A 16159-nucleotide genomic window follows, 5' to 3' on the forward strand; every position below is an offset into this window, starting at 1 on the left:
TAGACTAAAGTCCCAACAGACCCCAGAAGGTGAGATACAACGTGTGATCCATGAAGAGATGTGCTATACTCCAAAGGAATTGCATGAGTTTTCCAATCTATAGACAGAAATCAGGGGAATACGTGTAGGAATGAATATTAAAGGTATGGGATAATGGTGGAAGGACTATAAAGTTGGATCAAGCTGCATTTGATTTGGACCCACTAAGCAGAGATTGTGCATTCAATGTTGTACTCGAGGGGTTAAAAAGGGCATTAGCAGTTTCTTTGGATGGGCTGAAACACAGATCAAAAGGTGGCCGACATTACTTGAAGTCAAAATGCCAGAACTGCCCTGGTATGAAGTAGATGAGGAGATCCAAAGACCTAAAGAGACTGGAATGCTAGAATGGGTTTATCATGGAAGACCTGCTCACTCATCCCAGGAATGTTCAGAAGGATGCATCTTTCACCAAAACCTTGAGGAATAAATTTGTGAGACTAGTTCCATCATCCTTGATGAGCTCTATAATTGCCTTTCCCTTGAGGTTAGATATATTACTGTGAGAACTACTGTCACTGAGCTGGAATCCTTAGACAGAATGGGTATGATCAGATCCCAAGTTGGCAGAAGCCATGTGATGACAGTTAATCACCATAGACAAGTGGGCATGGCCACCATAATGGACAGCAGACTCAAAGCAGCAGGCAAAATAATCTGACTCACAGAGACTTGTGGCGTTGGCTAGTAGGTCATGGGATACCTAGAAGTAAAATAGATAGACAGTCTACTAAATTCATGTTTAAGCTGTTTAAGCAGAAGAATTCTAGGTCAAGTGAACACAACTCTAACTTGAATTACAAAAACAGAGAATCATGGCCTCATAATCAATTCCCAGAATTGAGACAGTTTACAGACCCAGGGCCCCTCAAATGAGGGGAGGGATGGGTATCCTTAGGGAAGGAGCATTATGCACTGCCCAAAATTTACACTGTTAACCTTCCTTCCAGCCTTCCCCAAGGTGACCAATGACCTTTTACCAGGGTGACTGTGCATTGGGGAAAAAGAAATGATCAGATATATCAGGGATTGTTAGACACTGGCTCAGAAGTAAGACTAAGTCCAGGAGACTGAAAATATCACTCTGGTCTATCATTCAGAGTAACGGTTTATGGAGGTCAGCTGATTGATGGAGTTTTAGCTCAGGTCCATCTCACAGTGGGTCCAGTCATTCCCTAGATCCATTCTGTGGTCATTTCCCCAGTTACAGAATGCATAATTCGAGTCAATATTCTCAACAATGGGCAGAAGCTCCACTTTGGCCCTCTGACTCATGCAGTAAGGTAGGAAAAACCAAATGGAATCCATTAGAACTGCCCCTACCTAGCAAATTAGCAAATAAGAAGATTCCTGGAGAGATTGCAGATGTTAGTGCCATTCTTAAGGACTTGAAGAATGCAGGGATGGTGATTCCCACCACATCTACTTTTCACTCTATTTGGCCTGTGCAGAAAATAGATGGGTCTTGGAAGATGACAGTGGATTATTATAAACTTAACCAGGTGGTGACTCCAATTGCAGTTGCTATTTCAGATGTGGTATCATTGCTTGAGTAAATCAACACATCGCCTGGTGCCTGGTATGCAGCTATTGATCTCACAAATGCTTTTTTCTGAATAGCTATCAGTAAAGACCACCAGAAACAGTTTGCATTCAGCTGGCAAGGACAACAGTGTACCTTCACTGTTCTCCCTCATGGGTATATCAACTCTCTAGCCCTATGTCATGATCTTGTCTATAGTGACTGATCATTTCTCACTCTCACACCCACATCACATTAGTCCATTAAGTTGAAGATATCATGTTGTTTGGAAATAGTGAGCAAGATAATCTCTAGATTATTGGTAAGGTCTTTATGGGTCAGGATATGGGAAAGAAGTCCAAAAAAATACAGAGGCCTTCTACCTCAGTGAAATTTCTAGGTGTCCAGTGGTGTGGGACATGTTGAGATATCCCTTCTAAGGTGAAGGATAAACTGTTGTATCTGGCCCTTCCAATGACTAAAAAAGAGGCACAATGCCTAGTTGGCCTCTTTGGATTTTGGAGACAACATATTCCTCATTTGGGTGTGCTACTCCAGCCTATTTGCTGAATGAACTGAAAAGCTGCTAGTTTTGAGTGGGGACTGAAACAAAAAGAAGCTCTGTGACATGCCCAGGCTGCTGTGCAAGCCGCTTTGCCATTTAGGCCATATGATCTAGCATATCCAATAGTTGTGAAAGTCTCAATAGCAAACAGGGATGCTGTCTAGTGCCTTAGGTAGGCCCCTATAGAAGAATCACAACACAGACCCTTAGGATTTTGGAGCAATCCTCTGCAAATAACTACTTTCCTTTTGAGAAATAGCTTTTATTCTGCTACTGGGCCTTAGTAGAGATGGAATGCTTAACCAGAGGCCACCAAGTTACCATGAGACCTGAGTTGTCTATCATGAGACTGGTGTCGTCTGACCCACGAAGTCATAAAGTCAGGTTTGCACCATAGCACTCCATCCTAAAATGGAAATGGTATATAAGAGGTAGGGTTCAAGCCAGTCCTGAAGGCACGAGTAAGTTACGTGAGAAAGTGGCCCAAATGCCCATGGCCCCCTCTCCTTCCACACTACTTTTTGTTCCCAGACCAGCACTATGGCCTCTTGGGGAGTTCCTTACAGTCAACTGCCTGAGAAAGAGAAAACTTGAGCCTGGTTTACAGATGGTTCTGGACAATATGCATAGACCACCCAGAAGTAAACAGCTGCAGCACTACAACCCCTTTCTGAGATGTCGCTAAAGGAAAGTAGTGAAGGGAAATCTCCCCAGTGGGCAGAACTTGGAGAAGTGCACCTGGTTGTTCATTTTGCTTGGAAGAAGAACTGGCCAGAGGTGCATTTGTATATGGCTCATGGGCTGTTGCTAATGGTTTGGCTGGATGGTGAGGGACTTGGAAGGAGCATGAAGGGAAAACTGATGACAAAGAGGTCTGGGGAAGAGGTATGTGGATAGATCTTTCTGAGTGGGCAAAGAACATGAAGATATTTGTGTCCCATGTGAATGCTCACCAGAGGAAGCAGAGGGAGGTTTCAATAATCAAATAGATAAGATGACCCTTCTTGTGGATCCCATCTTCCTCAGCCTCTCCTGCCACCGCCCAATGAGCCCATGAACAAAGTGGGCTTAGTGGTAGGTATGGAGGTTATGCATGGACTTAGCAACATGGACTTCCACTCACCATGGCTGACCTTGCTACAGCCACTGCTGAATGCCCAATCTGCTAGCAGCAGCAACCCATATTCAGACCCCAATATGGAACCATTTCCGAGGTGATCAGCCTGCTGCCTGGTAGCAGATTGATTACATTGGACCACTTCCATTAAGGAAGTGGCAGCGATTTGTTTTAATGAGAATAGAAATACACTCTGGATATGGGTTTTCATTGCCTGTATACAATGCTTCCACAAAAACTACCATCCATGGACTTGTGGAGTGACTTATCCACCATCATAGTATTGCACACAGCATTGCTTCTGATCAAGGAACTCACTTCACAGAAAATAAAGTGTGGGAATGCGCACATGCTCATGGAATTTTCTGGTCTGACCATGTTCCCCATCATCCAGAGGCATTGGGTTGATAGAACAGTAAGAATGGCCTTTTGAAGACCTAATTATGGTGCCAGCTAGGTGGCAGTACCTTGCAGGGCTGGGGCAGTGTTGTCCAGGAGACTATGTATTCTCTGAAACAGCATCCACTGTATGGTGCTTTTTCTTCCATAGCCGGGATTCATGGGTCCAGGAATCAAGAGGTGGAAATGGGAATGACACCACTCACTATCACCCCTATTGAGCCACCAGGAAAATTTTTGCTTCCTGTCCCTGAACTCTTAAGCTCTGCAGATCTACAGGTCTGAGTTCCACAAGTGTTTCTACCAGGAGACACAACAATCATTCCATTGAACTGGAAATTAGGACCGCCACCTAGGTTTCTCATACCTCTGAATCAACAGGCACAAAAGGAGATTAGTGTTCTGTCTGTGGTAATTGGTCCAGACTATGAAGGGGACATAGGACTGAACTACACAATGGAGGTAAAGAAGAGTTTTCCTGGCATACAGTAGATCTCCTAGGATATCTCTTCGTACTACCATGCCCTGTGCTAAAAGTCAATGGAAAATCACAACAACCCAATCAAGGCAGGACTACCAATTGCACAGAAACTTCAGGAATAAAAGTTTGGGTCACCCCACCTGGCAAAGAACCATGGCCAGCTGAAGTGCTTTCTGAGGATAAAGGGAACATGGAATGGGTAGTAGAATAAGGCAAATATGAACTATGACCATGTGACCAGTTACAGAAACGAGGACTGTGATTACATGAATATTTCCTCCCTGTTTATGAGTATGTTTGCATTTGTACATAAGCAAATATCTTGCTTTCCTCTTATCATATGACATAAATTTTATTGTTCATGTCATAGTATTTAAGTCATAGGAGATGAAGTTTAAGGGTGAATGTTACCTAAGGACTTGTACCCTATTCTGGAGAGATGTAGTGCATTTCTGGTTGTATGCAGAACAGTTGAGCATTATTAGGTGAAGCATATGTCTGTTACTATGTTCTATTTGGAAATTAAACATGTTTCAAGGTGATGTGAATAGTTGCCAAGTTGACAAGGAGTGGGCTGTGATGGTTAGGGTCTGGTGTCAACTTAGCCAAGTGATGATGTCCAGTTGTCTGATCAGGCAAGCACTGGCCTGACTGTTGTTACAAGGATATCTCATGGCTGGTTGATAAACTGTAAGGCTGTTGTATTAAGTTATCATTCAGTTGATTGCATCTGTAGCTGATCACATCTATGATCAACCAGAGCATGCCTCTCATAAGAAGATAATCCAATCAGTTGAAGGCTTTTAAAGAAGATAGACTTTCACTGCTTCTTCAGCCAGCAAGCCTCTCCTGTGGAGTTTGCACAGAAACTTCATTGGAGCTGCCAGCTTCACAGCCTGCCCTATGGATTTTGGACTCTTCCACTCGCATGGCTATGTGAGACACCTTTAAAATCTCATCTACAGATCTCTCTTGTTTCTTCTGTTTCTCTAGAGAACTCTGTCTAATACCCAGGCCATAACACTTCCCTTTGGCCTTTTGAAATTATCATCTATGAGTGAAATTCTTGGTTTACTCCAGAGTATAAGGGCAGTATTCTTCTCAATTTCAAGCTACTACTAAGCAGCAGAGCAATTCTTTAGGAGAGAGATTCCCAAACTTTAGGAGGCAAAAGGAACCCCACATATTCATTTATGATGGTTCCAGTGGTGTTCAAATGCTCTCAGTTCTGTGTGGGGCCTCTCCTAAAGTTGATAGCTGGATAGATAGAAAAAAAAGTACTCAATATAATCCTTTAGCTAAAATTCTTAGTATAGTCTTCAGTAAATAGAAAAAAAATCTTTTATGATCACTTCACTCAAGCAGAGTTGAAGTTTTCTTAAGCATAAAAAGCCCTTGTTGGGGGCGTGTTTGGATATTATACTGTCAGAAAACATATGAACTGGGTACGCTGCTCTGGAATGATTAGCATCATTGACATCTATAACCATGACCAACAGGATGAAAGAGTACATTTTAACTTGCAGCAAGAATACTCGCCTGCCATGCCAGAGGACCTGGGTTCGATTTCCAGTGCCTGCCCATGTAAAAAAAAAAAAAGCCCTTGTTGAAATAGTTTGCTGTTGGTCTAATTTCAAAAACTTACTCTCTATTCCTAGAAAATTCCTTCTTCACTCTTCATGCAGATTAAAGCATCTTATGAACTAATATCAACACCTTCTTTCTTTTGAAGGACAAGATAAAAAGCCCAATGGTCAACAAGAGGGGCCTATGAGATAACAGGATGTGTTGACCAAACAGACTTTTCTCTACTATTTTTTTTCTCATTTACTTTCCTCTGGATCCTGGCCACTTTGTCTATTTAGGATTATAAAAGCCCAAACCATGCAAAGTTATGAGGCCAAATTTCCAGGTATTAAAGCAATAACTCTGCTTCCTTTTTGGCTCTTACAGTTTCAAAGGATCTTCACATGGAAATGGCTGGGACAAGTGGCTTTCATTTTTGAAAATATACCCAATTCTGCAACACTTAAAACTCAAAAGTCACTATCTTTTGGGGTAAAACAGAAGGTAGCATTTATCCTTTCGGGGCCAAGGATCCTCTCCTACCTTCCTCTTCCTGCCCCCACCAATCCCTTGTACTACTTTCACATGCAAACACTCCTCCATCTTACACTTAACAAGAACACCAAAGATTCCTGTGCTTATCCAAGGAGGCAAATTGACCAATATCTTTACTGATTAATAAAACTACATCACTTATTAGTCTTTGGGGTAGAAGGGAGAGAGAATTGAATTTAGAATCTAGAAAATTACAAAATGAATACTTTATGAGGAATTTATTTTTTCATTTTATTCCCAGATGTATTATGTTACACTAACAAAACATTGTTGATTCTTCCTATACATGCACAGAATAAATTCACATCAAAAATGCATTTTTCTTCTTTAGAAGTTAAAACAGTGCTCTTTCGTCCTGTTGGTCATGGATATAGATGTCTATGATGCTCATCATTCCAGAGCAGCATACCCGGTTCATGTTTCCTGACAGTATAACATCCTCTCAGAACCAACTACTTTCCTTACATGATTTCTCCAGGCATTTCAGCTGTATAAGTGGGTCTTTTGCATCTTGAATTGAAAACCAAACTAAACCATTCCCCACAGTCACTAAAACAAACAACAGGTTACTTTTTTAGGCCCATAGTACCACTCCATATACTTTACAGATGTCAACAAGCTATTATCTTTTCACACTGTAGGCTATATTGATGTTCAAGTTTGTATGATGTGCCTTATTTTTGCAGGAAAAAAATCCACTTAGTTTCATTTTTGAACTAAACATTCCTGGACTAAAGTAGCTTTTCAATCTAAAACATATGTCTATGAGCTCTTTATGCTAATACAGCCTGGAAATCAGGAGTGTTCCCTCCCCCTTTGTTGCCATTAGCACAAGTCTCCAGGCACACCTTTTCTCCTGGGTTTCTATGTTTGCTTTACTCACTGCTTTCCTGTTCCTCTACCTGGGACATTTTTGTGAATAAGCCAGAACATGCTCAACACAGATGCTACAGGTAAACTTTGAACATCTCAAAGATACAGCAAGGTAAGTGATTTTTAAAAAATGATGAGTAGAATGATTTTTGAGTAAGTGGTGTTATTGATTTGTAATAAGATATTCCTATTGGGATATTGGCATAACTTTCCCCTTCTTTGTAAGAGAAAATATGACTTAGCTTTATTATTAAAATAAGAAACAGTACGTAGACTTTTAATAAAGTTTACAAATATTTTTTGCCTGTATTTATGTCAAAAAGTAAAAAGGATAAGAAAACTTGAAAGCAACCAAATTTGTTATTTCTTTATACCCCATACTTAAAAGTTAGTCATTTAATCATTTATTTAAATGTTATAGTATGTAAAATAATATTTGCCAAAAAAAAATATTGTATTTGCTCCTTTAGTCCATGGCCTTATGTATCCCATTGTTTAAGATCAGGGCAACCAGGTGTTGGAACCAAATATGAAGGAAACAGCCTCCCATTGCAATGGAAATGCCAAAAAATGACAAATAAATTTCAGAATAGGTTTATTTTAGCAACCTTGCCCTCCAATTTATTTTGCATATTATGCTAATAATCAAAATAGTAATGAGAAATTAAGAAAACAGATGTAATTAACTAGAACTTACCATGAAAATTTAAATAAGCCCCCAAACTATAATCATCTCTTTCTTAAAGACTCATGACAATGCTAACTTAACATGAGGACTTAACTTGAACCTATGGAAAATTTCATCAAGTACTCTAGGGCTACAGAAAAGAGTGCTTGTTATTAACCTCACTAGAAAAAGGCAGCAGATGAACAAATCATATGGTTTTTATGTAATGTACATGCATGCTAACATTGAAAGTATATATTAAGCATTTACCTCCAATCTCCTAATAACTTAATCTAATACAGTGCTGACTATATGAGTTTTCATATGAAGTGAGGACATACCTATAGGTCATAATACTAGACTTCAGTATTGGCCATGTTATAATTTGGATCCTCCATTGTTTAGAGCATATTACTAGAAAAAAGTGTTAGAAGTCACCCCTATTTATGACCTTATACAGGACAACTTCTCTGGCATAGCTTCTCTGACAACTTCCCTGGCTCTGACTCTTTGAGCAATCTTAGAGTAATATAATACACATTAAAGTTAGGAGAACTTCTACAGAAGTTTTATAGATATTTTCCTGTTTGGTCTCCAAGTACCCTCTTTATTACTTAGAAATGTTACAAAACATTATTTTCTGTAAGTATTTAAAAGTCCGAGGTGAGATATTTCTTTATTATTTTTTAATATCTATTTCTTAAGTTTAATAAGAAGTCTATTAGGGAAGTCATTTCAAAACTTAAATTCCAAAATTTGCTTCTAGTAAAGTATAAGCCTATTCTAGTTTTATTAGTTTATGTGTAGCCAGTGTTCACATGTAATAGGTTTTGAGATATAACTGTTTTTCACAGTTAAGAGTCATACATTTTCAAATACCTTAGAATTAATGTGCAAAATGTAGGAACAGTTTTCTACTTAAGTCTTATGATTTCATGCCTGAAAAAGCAAGTGACTACCTAATGCTAAAGCTTAAAAGTATTACTAGGCTCACGTTTTAAAAATATGACAGGATGGTTATTAAACAGGTCATTTGATATAGGAAATCTAAATCTAAATTGACGGATTGGGTTTTCTTTAAATAGCAGACTGAAACAGATTTGGATGGCTAATTTATTTTCAGGCAAGCACACTTCCTCTGCCATAAAGCCCCAGAATGTGGCCCAGTTTCACCTGTATTTTTTTAAAACAAGTGAAACAAAAATGGCCACAGCTCAGGCTTTCTATATATATCCAGGGAAGAAGGAAAGAGAATACACAGGTTGTCAGTCTGTTAATCATTAATGAAAGTGTCAGGAAAGAACAGTCACCTGTATTTGTTCATGGAAACCTGATCCTCATAAGAAATATTAATACTATAGAGCTGAACTCCTATTTAAGGATTAAAAATAATCAATACACATTTTACTCAACATGCTTGTTGCAATAGCACTGAATATATTGATGTCCATTTAATACCACTATCTCTTGCCTGCAGTGCTTTTCTCAACTATGTGTACATTTCTCCCCGAGTCCTAAATAACAGAATCATTACCAACATAATAATCAGCTTAGGATTTTCAATATGCAACTAGAAGTATTTAAAGACACATCCCACTAGAAATTATAAATGGAGTTTATAATTTATACTGGAGTTCATTCTTCTTTTTGGAAATTTCATTTTTTTTCATTAGAGTTTGTGGTTGCTACCATGTGACAGCAAATCTATGACTGCTTAATCATGAAAATGAGTATACACATAAAGATTTGAAAGAAATATTTTAATTAAAATAAATTTAGTTTACGTGCTTGGAAATGGATACTTTAAAGTTTATAACGTGATCACTAGCATTTAGGAGTTTAAAATATAGTTGGAGGAACCCAGATAAGTAACAGAAAAGAGTTAAATAGCAGGGGATGAATAAGCCAAATCAAGAGGTAACAACAGTAATTCCCAAAAGCATTTGCGAGGGAGATAAGTGGAGGTTGACATTGCAATAAAGACCTAAAGCATTCGTCTGGAACTGCAACTTGGGATGGATGGCTGAGCAGGATTTGCAAAGTTTGAGGGGAAGTAGAGGAGCAGATCAAATGTCACCTCCACTTTCTAGCATTTATTAACTTCCATCAGCACAGCTAGTGGCTTCTCTGCGTTCCCATCAAGTGCTTAAAGAGCAGTGGCACTTGTTGCACTGTGTTCTGATTAACTGCACTTGCCATCCTCCTTCCTTCCCTCTGAGTTATTAAAGGGCAGAGCAGGATCATTTTCATTTTTCTATTCCCACTGCCTTGAAGATGCCCAATAAATGTTTGTTGAATGTATTTTTGAATGAATGAGAAACAATAGAAGGAAAGGCACAGGGAGAAAATAAGCATAGCATGTTCAAGCTTTATTGAAATAATTGACTGTACATAAGAGTTTTATGTTGAGGATAATAAAAGATCAATTAAGATAGCGAGGATAAAGTCAGACTTAGGAGGGCCTTGGTTCGCAAGCCTGGAATTATCTCCTCTTTGCTAGACTCACAATCTGAGTTACTGTTGGTTGACCCAGCCCTAATATTGTCCACCCACTGTGACCAAAAGATAATGCTAAGCAGACCTGAGACTCTGCAGGGCCAGCCCTTAGACTTTATTCTGCCTGGTATTAAGCTGTTGGACAGTTCTCTGACATATATGAAGTGGAATTTTATAAAGATTAATCTGGCTAAACAAAGGATAAATTGGAAGGCTAGGGTTGACATAAAAATAAATTAATTGCATCATAGTGAGCAGCAGTATTATGAGCCACAGAGAGGAGAATGGTTGGCTCTATCTGGAAGCATCAAGGAATGCTTCCTGGAAGAGTTGACCTAGGAACTTGGTTTGGAAGGCATACTAGGACGATAGATATTCCAGGCAGAAGGACTAGCATGTTCAAAGGCAATTCACATTTCATTAGCCCCATGACTTAAGGGTTTGATGCCCAGTCAGTGAGTGTATTAGAGCTTGAATCCTATTCTGGTTTTTATGTTACTTCCACTACAGTACAATGTCTTTCCGGCTAATAGAGTGGAAAGGGGTTAATAGGGGCTAATGGACAAAGGTCAGTATATCCAGAAAGGCAGTAACTGTAAAACAGTCACAGGCTTCCCAAGAAATAGCTCTCTTGGGTTCTAGAATGATATCTATAGAGAAGGAAATCCAGAGATAAGTAATAATCTGTGGAAATGAATCTGGAACACAACAGGGAACAAGGACCCAGCATCAGAGGCAGCCAACTGATAGGGAAAAGGGATCAAACACCCAGTAGATGCCCTGAATAAACATCATGACAGTAATGATTCCAGTAATTAAAGCACTCTAAGTCTTCGACATTGAAGCACACCCCAGGAGAAGATTAAATTAGTCACCAGAAAATAGAACAAGTTTGATTCCACTAAAAAGAAAAGGTTAAAATAAAATAATTAAATAAAGCCAAAGCCAGATAAATAACTATTTAAAAAAAATAAAATGAGAAGAATAAGCAGAAGAACTTGAGGGATAGGGGAGAGAACAGTGCCTTGGAAATCAGTCTCTCAAAATAAAAAGAAACAGCATTTTGGGTAGATTCATACTAGTTGTTAATTACAGCTGTGAAAAGACCACAAGCAACTGGGGCAGTCTTAATCCACCTTAAATACCAGCTTCCCAGGTGCAACTTACAACAAAAGTTTGTATTACAGATGTTTGAATCTTTAAATCAGGGCCATTTTAAGACTGATGTAGGTCCAAGGCTACATCTCACATTACATTGAACCTATCAAAGTGTCCCCACATTGCAGCAAATACTATTTTTGCTATAAAAAATGAAAATCTTTTTCTAATATTACATTTTTAATTGTTCGGATACACTAACTCATTTACTATCATCAGTTATCCAGAAATCATGGTATATAAGTCAAGAATTCATGTGACGTGACCAATTTTAACCAATAAATTGTTTTCAAATAAAATAAAATGTTATGAATATTCCTTAACTACTGATCAAGTTTATATAATATTACATTTTGTAGAAAACTAGATTTTTTAAGGTTTAAAATGTTACCATGATTTTTCATATTTGGGGCCAATAATTTCTATCTTTCAAGTCCCAAACATATTTTTAGACTCCAAAATGGCATTATTCCGTAGGCATTTTATACCAGTACACTGGATAAAATGGAGACCTCCTGTGTGCGCAAGTGTCTCATAGACAATAGATAGATGATGATGTAGATGACAACAGATGATTAGATAGATAGATAGATTTAAAGTAATGAGACTAAGTTACAGGGGTGAGGCACTACCTGTTTATTTTTGTTACATTTTATATTTATCTTTATTATAGTTAACTTTCATGTTTCACCCGGTCTTACCATTTCTAATCCTAAGAACAGCAGCAGCAAGGGATACTATTGTAGCATCTTTCTCCATGGTTTGTGACATTTTAAAATGCAGCGCTGACCCCTTAACATTTATACAGCTCTACTAGAGATGGCCTGGTAGGTACAAGCAGTCATGTCACTGTCTCCCTGCACACACCGTTAGGAGTAAAGCAGTTTTAAAAGTGTTCATTTTTAAAAATGAAGTAAGAAAGGTGACCATTTCATATTTTCTGAGCTACTGTGTTGGCAATCTTGCTATCCAGACTTCCCCAATGGCGTTTTCCTGGAAACATAAGGTAGGAGACTTTGGCCAGGAGGAGGAAATTGGATTTATCAATGAGATTAAACCACACACCTCATTGCATATCTGATCAGACTTTGTGAACCCAGAGCCTTCCTTGAGGAAACGCCCTATTCACACGATAAAGACTTTAAGTGTGAATACTTTAAAATAGTGTTCTCAATTTAACCTGAAAAGCCAAATATTTCAGAAAACACCCAGGAAATCAGTGTGGAGACAGGCATCAAAATCACAAGCCACTAACCTTGTTTTCTCTACCTGCCAGGTATTTCATTTTGCTCTTAGCTCTGCTTGCCACAGAAATAGAGCAATGAAATAAACCATGGCTTGTTTCAGTAAATCTTGGCATCGGGCTTGCGTTGAAGTCCTGTAAGGTGACATGAGGATAAAGAATAAGCCTTCAATGCTTGTAGTAGACACTTCACTAATAGATATCCAGCCATTCACTAATTTCTTGCACATTGATTGTGGAAATGTGCTCTGTTTCTGACTTTCAGGAGATAAGTGAATATCCAGCCCTAAAGAGGCTCAAAATTGAGTATAAAGTCATGAGTAAGTTATTTATACATATAAATAATACATTATAATAGAGTGATTCATATAAAAATAGAAGCATGTGTAAGGTAGGACAGAGAAGGAAGATTAATAACATTTGCAGAGAGTCAGGAAAGGGCTGCTGGAGAAGGTGCTATTGGGCTAGGTTTTAGACAATGAGTAGGAGTTTGCGGATGGCTGCCTTATTCAAGGCAGAAGGCAGAACACATGCAAAGGCACAGAGGTTGAAACGTAAATGCTGAATTTATATATAACTTGGAACTCCTAGAGCTAAGAATACATGTGCCTATTGAGCACTTAAAATGTGTCTAGGATCAAACTTTAAAATGGTAGTATTCGGGGTTACCTGTCACTGTCGTCATTATTGTTGCTGGACTTTGTTGTTGTTTGTTACTTTAATGTGGCTAATGGAAACTTATAGATGTAATCACAAGTTATAAATGTTAGTGGCCCATTCTACATTTCCATTGGATGGTTGTCTTAGAGTGTAGAAAACAGTGAATTATGTATGAGAGGTAAGACTGGGTAAATAGGCAGGGGCCAGCTACATCAGAAGCTTTGATGAAATGGAAAACTGTCAACCTGCTCTCTCGTAAAACATTTATAATCATCAAAGTGGAAGTGGTTTTGGGGAGACTGGGAGGGACATTACAAAAATCAGAAAACCAGGGAAGGCTCCTGAGATAGGAGAGACAGAGAACTGAGTCTCCCAAGCTAGATAGGATTCAAGGCAGCTGAGAATAGAAAGTTTTTCCACATGTATAGCCTTATGGCCAAAGCACAGAGCTGTAAAGAAGAAGACTCTACCAGCATTGGTGGTTAGAGCTGTACTGGTGAGAAGAGAACGATAAGTAGGAAGGGAAAAGAAATATGCGTGACATTTCCCAGTGGCATTTGCCTAGCTGTACTCCACACTGCACAAAGTCTGACCATGACCTCACTTAAGGAGTACTTGCCCCATCATTCAACACCAGACCTTACCTAGGCTGGTATCTGATCATACTTTCTAGAAAAAAGAAGTAGGAAATTGCAGGAAGTAATTTAAGGCAGCAGATGGCACTCTCTCCTGTGCCTCAGTAAGAAAGGATTTAATGGTGGGAGAGGCCTTCATTTACAGAGAATCAAAAATTTGAAAGAGCTATAGCATTTTGCAAGAAAATTAGGGATGCTTAATTCTAAAGTCTATTCTACCTAGAAATAGTCTTGCCCTATTTTTAGAAATTTATCCTAAGGAAATAACTCAAGAGAAGGGAATGAGAAATGCATGTGCAAAGATGTGCATTGCTGCATCGTGAAACAGCCTCAATAAATGCTCACAGAGGAATGATAAAATTTTTGTCCATCAGATCTCTAGACTATAATTAAGCCATCAAAGTGATATATATAAATGGTTATTAGCTAAGGTTCAGGGAAAACAACAATGCAAAATATTTCTACAAATAATCATAGTTCTGTAACCAATATATATACACATACAAATTTTAGACAGAAAATTATACAAAAATAAAAATAAAAATCGTCACATAAAAAAATGTGAGGATTTAGGGGTGCAAGGGTAGTTCAGTAGTAGAACTCTCACCTGCTATGTGGGAGACCCAGGTTCAATTCCCAACCCATGCATTTTCCAAACAAACAAGCAAAAACAAATGAAAAACCAAACGAAAAAAGAAAAAAATCAACAAATGGTGCTGCAATAAGGGGATACTCACATGGAAAATAATGAAATGGGACCCCTGTCATAAAGCATACCAAAAAAAGTGTGGATTTTTGATGTTTTTCATATGTTAAGTAATATTGTAACTAAGTATTATATGGTATAGCTTACCCTCCTAAGTAAGGGAGATGCCTTCCTAAGAGAAAGGAGCTGAATAATTATGCTTTGGATAATTCTGAAATAGTGAAAAAAGGTTTAATGGCTGAAGACTCCCCAAAACTCTACCCTGTGACCTGGCACTAGGAAAATGTACCCAGTGTGTTCTTTGGAGCCTGGTTTTCTCTAAAACTTCCCTCTCAAGTTGATGTTGGAATGGCACAGACATCTTACCTTCCTGGGGGAGCTACAAGAACAGGGTACTGTAATGTGAAGAGCTGGCATTGGAATTTCTGGATTCATAGCAAAAGCACATGAGGTTGTGATGGTGGATGCTGTTGGAATAACCATTACTCTCATTGCCTGCTGGTGAGGAGCCAAGGCTCTGCGGTAGGGAGAGGTGTTGATTGTTCTTTGGTCTCAGCAGTCACATAGCCCAAAAGAAAGCACTGACTGCCCCAGATACCCCCAAGGAAGCATGTGACACAGTCTCCAAATGCAACTGAAACATTTCTGCAAGATTCACTTACCCTTAGGAGAGGTAAGGCACGGATGGATGTGCAGTATAACTGTCATGCGCTGAGTACATGTTCTATGCATGCTGTCTTCCTTACCTCCACATCAACTGAAGACTGGGATTTCAGCTCCATTTCACACAGGAGACTGAGACCTACAGAGTTTTGGACCCATGTTTCCTCAATAAGGAAATTGCAGAGCTAGAATATAAACCCGGTCTCTGGCGCCATGCTTCTTCCACTATACAACTTGAAGGCAGAAGATCCCTCCTCCTAGGACCGGGCACTCTGCAGCTCCTAGAGAAACTTCTTGTGGACTCTAAGAGGTGGGAGAAATGAGAGAATAACTGAATATGTACGTTGGAGTTACTCGGCACTCCCTCAATAAAATTTCTTTGATTTGCAAATGTAGAAAATGAAAACAAGAGAGATAAGATTCTGTTTTAAAGCATATACTCAGTGCTTTAAGCACAATTATTTCCACTTCTATTATCTCCTTAATACAATTCTTCTCCTTATTATTATTAACACTTTACTGATGCAGACATTGAGACCTGGAAAGAAAAGACAGAAGTACTTTAGCCCCCAAAACAATTAGGCTAGTTGCTATAAAATAGAAGGATTGAATTGTGTCAGAGAATAGACCTTCATTCTAAATGTGACCATTTCTCCTTCCTGAAGCTAAACTAAGCAAAATATCTCCTGCGCAGAACCATAGAATTTTGGAGAATGCTTTTTTGAGATCATCTTGCCTCATTTCATTTTATAGTTGAATACAGAGAAGCCCCCCAAAAAGAATTTTTCTGCATATTCAACCAGGATGCATTCTT

The sequence above is a fragment of the Tamandua tetradactyla genome, chromosome 5, assembly GCF_023851605.1.
Source record: "Tamandua tetradactyla isolate mTamTet1 chromosome 5, mTamTet1.pri, whole genome shotgun sequence".
NCBI classification, from domain to species: Eukaryota; Metazoa; Chordata; class Mammalia; order Pilosa; family Myrmecophagidae; genus Tamandua; species Tamandua tetradactyla.